The 12,663-nt window shown below is 52.8% G+C and overlaps 1 protein-coding gene across 1 annotated transcript in view; it reads right to left on the reverse strand.

The window, feature by feature from the left end:
• Positions 1 to 12,663, reverse strand: part of LOC138249532 (interleukin-18 receptor 1-like) — a 267,639-nt gene that overhangs the window by 38,245 nt on the left and 216,731 nt on the right. The gene's annotated exons all lie outside the window — the stretch shown is intronic.

Consider the following 12,663-nt stretch of genomic DNA (forward strand, 5'->3'; position numbering starts at 1 on the left):
GAAAGTGTGCTGGGACCCTGTTAATAAGGCCCCAGCATCAGTGTTCTTTCCCTAAACTGTACCTTTTTCCCCACAATTGGCACAGCCCTGGCACACAGATAAGTCCCTTGTAAAGGGTACCCCTGGTACAAGGGCCCTGTTGCCAGGGAAGGTCTCTAAGGGCTGCAGCATGTCTTATGCCACCCTGGGGAACCCTCACTCAGCACATGCACACTTCCTCACAGCTTGTGTGTGCTGGTGGGAAGAAAATGAATAAGTCAACATGGCACTCACCTCAGGGTGCCATGCCCACCTCTCACTGCCTGTGGCATAGGTAAGTCACCCCTTTAGAAGGCCTTACAGCCCTGAGACAGGGTGCACTATACCACAGGGGAGAGCATAAGTGCATGAGCACTATGCCCCTACAGTGTCTAAGCAAAACCTTAGACATTGTAAGTGCAGGGTAGCCATAAAGAGTATATGGTCTGGGAGTTAGTCAAATACGAACTCCACAGTTCCATAATGGCTACACTGAAATTTGGGAAGTTTGGTATCAAGCTTCTCAGCATAATAAATGCACACTGATGCCAGCGTCGGATTTATTGTAAAATACACCCAAAGGGCATCTTAGAGACGCCCCCTGAATACCAGTCCAACTCCTAGTGCTAGGCTGACCAGTTTCTGCCAGCCTGCCACAACAAGACGAGTTTCTGGCCACATGGGGTGACTGCCTTTGTCACTCTGTGGCCAGGAACAAAGCCTGTACTGGGTGGAGGCTCCCCCTGCAGGAACTGTAACACCTGGTGGTGAGCCTCAAAGGCTCATGCCTTTTGTTACAGCACCCCAGGGCATCCTAGCTAGTGGAGATGTCCACCCCTCTGGCCACTGCCCCCACTTTTGGCAGCAAGGCTGGAGGAGATAATGAGGAAAACAAGGAGGAGCCACCCACCAATCAGGACAGCCCCTAAGGTGCCCTGAGCCGAGGTGACTCCTGCCTTTAGGAATCCTCCATCTTGAGATTGGAGGATTCCCCCAGTAGGAATAGGGATGTGCCCACCTCCCCTCAGGGAGGAGGCACAAAGAGGGTGTAGCCACCCTCCAGGACAGTAGCCATTGGCTAGTCCCCCCAGACCTAAACACACCCCTAAATTTAGTTTTTGGCTGAACCCAGGAAATCAGATTCCTTCAACCTACAACAAGAAGAAGGACTGCAGACCTGAAAGCCCAGAAAAGACAACAGAGATGACAACTGACTTGGCCCCAGCCCTACCGGCCTGTCTCCAGACTCAAAGAACCTGCACAGCGAAGCATCCGACAGGGACCAGCGACCTCTGAGGACTCAGAGGACTGCCTGAACCCGAAAGCCCAAGAAACTCCTGAGAACAGTGGTACTGTTCAAAAACTGCAACAACTTTGCAACTTTATAGCAACTTTCTAAGAACTCTCGCTTCCCGCCGGAAGCGTGAAACTTCACACTCTGCACCTGACGCCCCAGCTCGAGCTGCAGAGAACCAACACCGCAGAGTGGACTCCCAGGCAACTACGATGATGTGAGTACCCTGAGTCGACCCCCCTGCACCCCCACAGCGACTCCTGCAGAGAGGATCCAGAGGCTCCCCCTGAACGCTACTGCCTTGTAACAAGGAACCCGACACCTGGACCAAGCTCTGCACCCACACCCCCCAGAACCGAGAGGAACCACCTTCCAGCACAGGAGTGACCAGCAGGTGGCCCTCTTCCTGGCCCAGTTGGTGGCTGGCCCGAAAAGCCCTCCTATGCCCTGCCTGCATCACGTAAGTGACCCCCGGGTCCCTCCATTGCTTTCAATAGCAAACCGGATGCCTACTTTGCACACTGCACCCAGCCACCCCTGTGCTGCTAAGGGTATGTTTTGTGTGCTTGTTTGTGTCCCCCCAGTGCTCTACAAAACCCCCCTGGTCTGCTCCCTGAGGATGCAGGTACTTACCTGCTGGCAGACCGGAACTGGAGCACTCCTGTTCTCCATAAGCGCCTATGTGTTTTGGGCCCTCCTTTGACCTTTGCGCCTGACCGGCCGTGTTGCTGGTGCAGTGACTTTGGGGTTGCCTTGAACCCCCAAAGGTGGGCTGCCTATGCCCAGTAGACTGACTGTGTAAGTGCTTTACTTACCTGAGAAACCTAACCAAACCTACGTCCCCCAGGAACTGTTGATTTTGCAGTGTCCACTTTTAAAATAGATTATTGCCATTTTAACTAAAACTGTGTGTACTACTGCTTTGAATCAAAGTTCCATACTTACCTGTGTGAAGTACCTTGCATTTTATGTACTTACCTCAAATCTTGAATCTTGTGGTTCTAAAATAAATTAAGAAAATATATTTTTCTATATAAAAACTATTGGCCTGGAGTTAAGTCTTTGAATGTGTGTTCCTCATTTATTGCCCGTGTGTGTACAACAAATGCTTAATACTACCCTCTGATAAGCCTACTGCTCGACTACACTACCATAAAATAGAGCATTAGTAATATCTAATTTTGCCACTATCAACCTCTAAGGGGAACCTTTGGACTCTGTGCACACTATCTCTCACTTTGAGATAGTATATACAGAGCCAACTTCCTACATTCACTCAAACACTTTTCTGTAAAAATTACAGAAGGCTTTGGGCCTGATTTAGAGTTTGGTGGCGGGGTTACTCTGCCACAAATGAGACGGCTATCTCGTCTGCTGTATTATGATTTCCGCAGGATATAATGGAATTGTAATATGGTGGATGGGGTAACTGTCATGATTATGAGGGAGTAACCCCATCCTCCAAACTCTAAATCGGGCCCTTTGTTATTTTCTACCCCAGCTGAACAGATTTACACCAAATCACAAAAACACACTGTAGGAGAATAGCTCTCTATGCAGTATACAAAAATGATGTGCACTGTGCAAGCAACCCCAACTTGGTTTACAAAGGCAAAAGCTAGAGCACCTAATGCTCTAATTTGTATACTAGCTTGGTTAGACAGTTAGGCCAGAAGTGCTAAGCATTTGTTGTACTCACAGTATCAATAAATGTGGACAGACACTCTAAAGAATAACTCAAGACCAATTTACAAAAATACTTCAGACTTTTATAAAATGTTTAAGATCAAGACCATCAAAATTGGGTACTTTTTAAGTTCAGATTTTTCAAAGATTGGCGAAAATAGCCTTTTTCTACGTAACGATGCACCATAGTAATTAATAGGAGAAAACTTTAAAAATGCACATAAAACAGGCAAATCGTTTACCAATGTCTCCTTTCGTTTTTAGGTCAAGGTCGTTGAAGTGTCTTGTGGACCAGCCAGGAAAGTTTGGGTGGCTCCCAGTTTTGGCAGGAGCAGCTGCTGAAAAGTCCTTGGAGCTGGTGCATGATGACTGCAGGGGACCACGTGGAAAAGCAATGCACAGGAGGACTTCAAGGTGAGTCCAGTGGGTCCTTTTGGAGTGTAGAGGTCACAAGGGGTGGGGGACTGTTATAGAACAGCTGATTCTGTGGTGCAGGGCTTAGGGAGCCTGGATCCAGATCACATAGGTGAGCCAAGAGCTGTGCGCAGTGGTGCCCTTGGAAATAGGAGGCAAGTCACTTTGAGGGTAGATTACAGGTCAGCAGAGCCACGCTGGGGGGTGGTACTTATGTCCTGAAGTCTCTTGACTGGAGCTTCCTTCTGGTCACGGGAGAGCCCAGAGTGACGTTTTCCCCTGGATGTCCAACGTTTGGGGTGCAGTATCACCAAACTTGCCACACTTACAGTATTTGTCTTCTGGGTCCATAGGGTGGAATTTGGTCTAGCTGCTGTGTCCAGTTCTTTGGTCAGTGGCCGGTCAGTAAACTGTACCTTGCTGGTCTTTTGCTTCTTTGTTGTAGGAAGCGATGCCTTCACTCAGTAGGGAGATCTTTGGAAATTTTCAGAAGGGTGGAGGTCCTCTGTGTTTTGTAGCATCCATCCGATGTCCATGCAACACCTCAGCGGAGAGTGTCGGCTCCTTGGTGCATCAGGCAGGGTTTGGCGCCTTTTTTTGTGCAGCAGGATTGCATTTATGGAGCCATGGGTATTCTGTGTTGCTGGCCATCCAGTGTCCAGGGAATCTGATCTACAGGTCTAGGAGTGCACACTAAATACTGCATTTAGTGGGCATTTAGGGGAGTCCCTAGTAGTGACCAATGCATTATCTACCTAAGAGTGGCTACTCCCAATATGTGACCACTTGAAGTGGGCAGAGGTCACTTCTCTATCTCTGATAGGCTATTTTCCTACCATGCAAGATGGAGGAAAATGAAATGAAGGGGCAACCTTGCATGCCACACCTTATGAGTGGAGTAGGCTGGGGGTGGCCACTCCTCCTGTACTCTGTGCATTGTTCATTCTGTTGCTCCTGCCAAAGTAGGGGTTTGTAATGTGGGATGGCAATCTGTTGCTAGCAGCAGGGCTGGGGGTTGAGTTTCAAGGGCGGCAAGTCCTTTGAAGCTTGCTGGCAGGGCAGTGCATATTCCTGGGGGAGGTGGTGTAACACCTCTGCCCAGGGAGGGCTTTGTTTTCTAAAGCAAAGGCTCTCACCCCAAGGTTCCAGAATCATGTCTAGTGGTGGCAGACTGGTTGTGATAGGCGAGCAACCATGCCAGGGTTAGTTAACATTTGTAGGGGTCACCTCTAAAGTGGCCCCTCTGTACATTTTGCAATAAATCCAATACTGGGACCAGTTTGGATTTATTGTTCTGAGTTGTCTGATACCAAACAATCCAGAGTTCAGAGTGGCCATCATGTAGCCGTGAAACTCATACTGATCACTGTCCAACACATGCGTTTAAAATGGCTGCTCTGTTCACTTACTATGTTCCAGGTTTGGCAATGACACAACAGGGGTATATTGCTCACGCATCTATGCATACACATGCATTATAGTGCACCCTGTCTTACGGCTGGTGACCTGCCAGCGGGATAGCTTACCTATATTGCATGCAGAGTGTAGTAGACAGGTCACACAGACTGTGTGCAAAGTCAGTTTTGGATATTAGGATTGCACTAGGACACTCATCCTGCAATGGCAGTGCTGGGTGCACTTGGATGCGTGTTCCCTGATAGAGACACAATCTGTGCTGCTGCCCTCAGGGGCCCACCCTTAGTACTCTCGGCCCTGGATACCTAAGTACCATCTATTAGGGTATTTTTAGTGGCAGCTAGTGGTGTTGCCAATTGTGCCAATGCATCGCAGCAATTTTGGGAAAGTGATTTTTCCCAGGGAACCTGGATAGCAGGGGCCCTAGGCACTAACAACTTTGAAACAACATCAACTACCGAGCAAAAAGTTGGGAGCTAAACAAGTAAAACGAGGCACTTTCTCACAAACACTGAGTAAAAATTTAGCTTTTTTTCCAAATTGGGTGTAATACTGTTCATAAATTTTTTCTGAATTGTGTCTCATTTTCCCTATGGAAATTGTATGGTGAAAAAGTGTTTTGAGACCCCCCCTTTTTTCTCAGCTCCCACTTGACTGATCGCCCCAAACCTTTCCAGGAAGGAGCAGAGGTGGATGAACTTTTGCTTTGGAATTTTCTGTAAAGATTCATCAAACTGCTTTGCAATTCTCAAGTAAAAATATGTGGACATTTCCCTTAGACATGAATAACAAACCTGCCATGCAGTGAGCAAATGCTTTTAGTACTAGTGATTTGAGCACTCGTAACAGCAAAATGTAAACATAATACACTGTAGACATATTACATTTATGATATCTCTGACCTCCCTCACTCGCCACGTCCTCTGTAACCCCCCTATCTTCCTATCTTTCTATCTCTCTATCTTTCTATCTCTCTCCCTCACTCGCCACCACCTCTGTAACCCCCCCTCCCCTATCTTCCTATCTTTCTTCCTAACTCCCCTCCACCCTTAACACCCCCCTATCTTTTCTCCCCTCTACCTGAAGCCCCTCCCTCCGCTTTCCCGCCGCCACCTCCTGCTCGCCCCCGCCCCCCCTGCTCCGATTCATCGCCCCACTCCTGTCCCCTGCCCCCAGCTGACCCCTCCCCCCCTCATCCCTCTTATGGCGGCCGCTGCGCGACAGAGTTAGCGACCTTTGACCCAAGGGTAGGTCGCTCCCCCTGCTGCTGAAGCTCCACCAGCCCAGGCTCCTGAAACCTCCAAGAAAGTCCTGCGAAATCACAGTAAGTACCCCCCCCACCCAGCCCCTCGCCCTGCCCCGCGCTACTCACCTCCTCTCCTGCTTCTTTCTTCATCTTTGATCTTCCTCTGTGCTCTTCATCTGTATTCTTCATCTGTGTTCTTCTTTCTTCCCTGCACCCCATCCTGCGTGTTCTTTCTTCTGTCCTCATCTGTGTTCTTCTTCTGTGTACTTCATCTGTGCTTCTTTCTCTCTCTTCTGCACCGCGACCTGCGTGTGCTTTCTTCTTCTTTGTCCTTCTTCTAGGTTCTTCTCTCCTCTGCTCCTCTTCTTCTCCACCGTCTTCTTGGCTCTTCTCTCTTCTGCTCTTCTGCTCCTCTTCTTCTTTACCTTCTTCTGGGATCTTCTCTCTTCTGCTCCTCGCTCCTCTTCTTCTTTTCCTTCTCCTTGGATCTTCTCTCGTCTGCCCTCCTGCCCCTGACTCTTCTCTCTGACCTCCCTCACTCGCCACCTCCTCTGTAACTCCCCTATCTTCCTATCTTTCTATCTTTCTCCCTCACTCGCCACCACCTCTGTAACACCCCTATCTTCCTATCTTTCTATCTCTCTAGCTTTCTATCTCTCTCCCTCACTCGCCACCACCTCTGTAACCCCCCCTCCCCTATCTTCCTATCTTTCTTCCTAGCTCCCCTCCACCCTTAACCCCCCTCCCCTATCTTTTCTCCCCTCTACCTGACCCCCCTCCCTCCGCTTTCCCGCTGACACCTCCTGCTCGCCCCCGCCCCCTCTGCTCCCATTCTTTGCCCCACTCCCGTCCCCCGCCCCCAGCTTACCCATCCCCCCCTTCTCCCTCTTATGGCGGCCGCTGCGCGACAGAGTTAGCGACCTTTGACCCAAGGGTAGGTCGCTTCCCCTGCCGCCATAGCTCCACCAGCCCAGTCTCCTGAAACCTCCAAGCAAGTCCTGCGAAATCACAGTAAGTACCCCGCCCGCCCAGCCCCTCGCCCTGCCCCCCACTACTCACCTCCTCTCCTGCTTCTTTCTTCATCTTTGATCTTCCTCTGTGCTCTTCATCTGTATTCTTCATCTGTGTTCTTCTTTCTTCCCTACACCCCGTCCTGCGTGTTCTTTCTTCTGTCCTCATCTGTGTTCTTCTTCTGTGTACTTCATCTGTGCTTCTTTCTGTCTCTTCTGCATCGCGACCTGCGTGTGCTTTCTTCTTCTTTGTCCTTCTTCTAGGCTCTTCCCTCCTCTGCTCCTCTTCTTCTCCACCGTCTTCTTGGCTCTTCTCTCTTCTGCTCTTCTGCTCCTCTTCTTCTTTACCTTCTTCTGGGATCTTCTCTCTTCTGCTCCTCGCTCCTCTTCTTCTCCACCGTCTTCTTGGCTCCTCTCTCGTCTGCTCTTCTGCTCCTCTTCTCCTTTACCTTCTTCTGGGATCTTCTCTCTTCTGCTCCTCGCTCCTCTTCTTCTTTTCCTTCTCCTTGGATCTTCTCTCGTCTGCCCTCCTGCCCCTGACTCTTCTCTCTGACCTCCCTTACTCGCCACCTCCTCTCTAACCCCCCTATCTTCCTATCTTTCTACCTTTCTCCCTCACTCGCCACCACCTCTGTAACCCCCCTCCCCTATCTTCCTATCTTTCTTCCTAACTCCCCTCCACCCTTAACTCCCCCTCCCCTATCTTTTCTCCCCTCTACCTGACCCCCCTCCCTCCGCTTTCCCACCGCCACCTCCTGCTCGCCCCCGCCACCCCTGCTCCCATTCGTCGCCCCACTCCCGTCCCCCGCCCCCAGCTGACCCCTCCCCCCCTCCCCCCTCTTATGGCGCCCGCTGCACGACATAGTTAGCGACCCTTGACCCAAGGGTAGGTCGCTCCCCCTGCCGCTGCAGCTCCACCAGCCCAGGCTCCTGAAACCTCCAAGCAAGTCCTGCGAAATCACAGTAAGTACCCCCCCCCGCCAAGCCCCTCGCCCTGCCCCACGCTACTCACCTCCTCTCCGGCTTCTTTCTTCATCTTTGATCTTCCTCTGTGCTCTTCATCTGTATTCTTCATCTGTGTTCTTCTTTCTTCCCTGCACCCCGTCCTGCGTGTTCTTTCTTCTGTCCTCATCTGTGTTCTTCTTCTGTGTACTTCATCTGTGCTTCTTCCTCTCTCTTCTGCACCACGACCTGCCTGTGCTTTCTTCTTCTTTGTCCTTCTTCTAGGCTCTTCTCTCCTCTGCTTCTCTTCTTCTCCACCGTCTTCTTGGCTCTTCTCTCTTCTGCTCTTCTGCGCCTCTTCTTCTTTACCTTCTTCTGGGATCTTCTCTCTTCTGCTCCTCGCTCCTCTTCTTCTCCACCGTCTTCTTGGCTCCTCTCTCGTCTGCTCTTCTGCTCCTCTTCTTCTTTACCTTCTTCTGGGATCTTCTCTCTTCTGCTCCTCGCTCCTCTTCTTCTTTTCCTTCTCCTTGGATCTTCTCTCGTCTGCCCTCCTGCCCCTGACTCTTCTCTCTGACCTCCCTCACTCGCCACCTCTTCTGAACCCCCCTATTTTCCTATCTTTCTATCTTTCTCCCTCACTCGCCACCACCTCTGTAACCCCCCTCCCCTATCTTCCTATCTTTCTTCCTAACTCCCCTCCACCCTTAACCCCCCCTCCCCTATCTTTTCTCCCCTCTACCTGACCCCCCTCCCTCCGCTTTCCCACCGCCACCTCCTGCTTGCCCCACCCCCCCTGCTCCCATTCGTCGCCCCACTCCCATCCCCCGCCCCCAGCTGACCCCTCCCCCCGCTCCTCCCTCTTATGGCGGCCGCTGCGTGACAGAGTTAGCGACCCTTGACCCAAGGGTAGGTCGCTCCCACTGCCGCTGCAGCTCCACCAGCCCAGGCTCCTGAAACCTCCAAGCAAGTCCTGCGAAATCACAGTAAGTACCCCCCCGCCCAGCCCCTCACCCTGCCCCGCGCTACTCACCTCCTCTCCTGCTTCTTTCTTCATCTTTGATCTTCCTCTGTGCTCTTCATCTGTATTCTTCATCTGTGTTCTTCTTTCTTCCCTGCAACCCGTCCTGCGTGTTCTTTCTTCTGTCCTCATCTGTGTTCTTCTTCTGTGTACTTCATCTGTGCTTCTTTCTCTCTCTTCTGCACCGCGACCTGCGTGTGCTTTCTTCTTCTTTGTCCTTCTTCTAGGCTCTTCTCTCCTCTGCTCCTCTTCTTCTCCACCGTCTTCTTGGCTCTTCTCTCTTCTGCTCTTCTGCTCCTCTTCTTCTTTACCTTCTTCTGGGATCTTCTCTCTTCTGCTCCTCGCTCCTCTTCTTCTCCACCGTCTTCTTGGCTCCTCTCTCGTCTGCTCTTCTGCTCCTCTTCTTCTTTACCTTCTTCTGGGATCTTCTCTCTTCTGCTCCTCGCTCCTCTTCTTCTTTTCCTTCTCCTTGGATCTTCTCTCGTCTGCCCTCCTGCCCCTGACTCTTCTCTCTGACCTCCCTCACTTGCCACCTCCTCTCTAACCACCCTATCTTCCTATCTTTCTCCCTCACTCGCCACCACCTCTGTAACCCTCTTCCCCTATCTTCCTATCTTTCTTCCTAACTCCTCTCCACCCTTAACCCCTCCTCCCCTATCTTTTCTCCCCTCTACCTGACCCCCCTCCCTCCGCTTTCCCGCCGCCACCTCCTGCTCGCCCCGCCCCCCTGCTCCCATTCGTCGGCCCACTCCCGTCCCCCGCCCCCAGCTGACCCCTCCCCCCGTGCCTGACCCGCGCCTGGCCCGCGCCCAGCGCCACGACCCCTGGCCCCCAGCACTCCCAAACCCCGCTGCACCGCTACGACCCCATCACCCTCCACGCCCTCAACCCGGGGAGCTCCAGCACCTGCTTCCAAGCCAACCCGAAACTTACCCACGGACCCTTCGTATGTCACACCTGCAAACTTACCTTCCACCACGAAAACACCACGTCCGCCAGCCCACGCGCCATCAACTACCTCAAATGCATCCTGATCAACGCACGCTCCGTCCACAAGCACGCCGTTGAACTCTGGGACCTCCTGGACTCCACCGCACCAGACATCGCCTTCATCACTGAGACCTGGATGAACGCCTCCTCGGCCCCCGACATCGCCATAGCCATCCCCGAAGGCTGCAAGATTTCCAGGAAAGACCGCACCAACCAAGTAGGAGGAGGAATCGCCATCGTCTTCAAGGACTCCATCAACGTCACCACCTCCACCGAAGACACCCCCCTCGCCGCCGAACACCTGCACTTCCAGATCCGCACAGACCCCAGGACCACCCTCAGAGGATCTCTCATCTACCGTCCCCCCGGACCGTGCGCCCTCTTCAGCGACTCCATCACCGACTTCATCTTCCCGCACGCCCTTGCCTCGCCGGACTACATCCTCCTCGGCGACCTCAACTTCCATCTGGAACAGAACAACGACCCCAACACCGCCGCCCTGCTCAACAACCTCGGTCTCAAGCAACTGGTGAACACCCCCACCCACATCGCCGGACACACGCTCGACCCCATCTTCTCCGCCAGCAACCACGTATCCTTCAGCCCCTCCTCCGCCCTACACTGGACCGACCACAGATGTGTCCACTTCACCTTCCGACGCGAGACTCGCCACCTCCGCACACAACCCATCCCACGTCGACAGTGGAACAAAATCCCCGAAGAACAGCTTCTCTCCACTCTCATCGACAACCAACCCACCTTCTCCTCCGACCCCAACGACGCAGCCCTCAGCCTCACGAATTGGAACACCAACTGCGCAGACAACCTCGCTCCCCTCAGACGCCTCCCAAGACAGACCAACACCAAAAAACCTCTCTGGTTCACTGACACCCTTAAGGAATCAAAGAAAACCTGCTGCACTCTCGAGAAAGCCTGGCGTAAGGACCACACCGCAGATAACATGACTGCCCTCAAGAACACTACTCACGAACACCACCACCTGATCCGCGCCGCCAAAAGGAATTTCTTCACAGACAGACTGGACAAAAACAGCCACAACAGCAGAGAACTCTTCAACATCGTCAAAGAGCTCTCCAACCCCAACGCCAACGCCATCACACCCTCACAAGGCCTTTATAACTCCCTCGCCACCTTCTTCCATCGTAAGATCACCGACCTACACGACAGCTTCGGACACCAGACCCAGCCGACCACCACAGAACCCACAACCCCAGCCATCACCCTCAACGCCTGGACCCACATCAACACAGAAGAGACCAAAGCCACCATGAACTCCATCCACTCCGGTGCCCCCTCGGACCCCTGCCCACACTTCATCTTCAACAAAGCCGACGACATCATCGCCCCGCACCTCCAGACCATCATCAACAGCTTCTTCTCATCTGCTACCTCGGCCGGGAGCTGGAAGCACGCTGAAGTCAACGCCCTACTGAAGAAACCTACGGCTGACCCAAGCGACCTGAAGAACTTCCGCCCCATCTCGCTCATCCCCTTCCCTGCCAAAGACATAGAGAAGACCGTCAACAAGCAGCTTACCAACTTCCTTGAAGACAACAACCTTCTCGAACCCTCTCAGTCCGGATTCCAAGCCAACCACAGCACAGAAACCGCCCTCATCTCAGTCACAGACGGCATCAGAACCCTGATGGACAACGGAGAAACAGTCGCCCTCATCCTCCTCGACCTCTCGGCTGCCTTTGACACCGTCTGCCACCGCACCCTAATAACCCGCCTCCGCTCCACGGGGATCCATGGACAGGCCCTAGACTGGATCACCTCCTTCCTTTCCAACCACTCCCAAAGAGTCTACCTCCCACCTTTCCGCTCAAACCCCACCGAGATCATCTGCGGCGTCCCACAAGGCTCCTCGCTCAGCCCGACTCTCTTCAATGTCTACATGAGCCCCCTCGCCGACATCGTACGCAAACACAGCATCATCATCACCTCCTACGCCGACGACACCCAGATGATACTTTCCCTCACCAAGGACCCCACCAGCGCCAAGACCAACCTGCAAGACGGAATGAAAGACGTTGCAGACTGGATGAAACTCAGCCGTCTGAAACTGAACACAGACAAAACGGAAGTCCTCATCCTCTGAAACACCCCGACCGCCTGGGACGACTCCTGGTGGCCCATGGCCCTTGGCACCTCACCGACCCCCTCGGACCACGCACGCAACCTCGGTTTCATCCTGGACCCGCTTCTCACCATGACCAAACAAGTCAACGCCGTATCATCCTCCTGCTTCCTCACCCTCCGCATGCTCCGAAAGATCTTCCGTTGGATCCCCACCGACACCAGAAAGACCATGACCCACGCCCTCGTCACGAGCCGCCTCGACTACGGCAACACCCTATACGCAGGAACCACCGCTAAACTCCAGAAACGTCTGCAACGAATTCAAAACGCCTCCGCCCGCCTCATCCTCAACATACCCCGCAACAGCCACATCTCCGCACACCTGAGACACCTGCACTGGCTTCCCGTCAGCAAAAGGATCACCTTCCGGCTCCTCACCCACGCACACAAAGCCCTCCACAACAAGGGACCAGAATACCTCAACCGCCGCTTAAGCTTCTACGCACCCACCCGGCTTCTCTGCTCC

The sequence above is a fragment of the Pleurodeles waltl genome, chromosome 8, assembly GCF_031143425.1.
Source record: "Pleurodeles waltl isolate 20211129_DDA chromosome 8, aPleWal1.hap1.20221129, whole genome shotgun sequence".
Taxonomy (NCBI): domain Eukaryota; kingdom Metazoa; phylum Chordata; class Amphibia; order Caudata; family Salamandridae; genus Pleurodeles; species Pleurodeles waltl.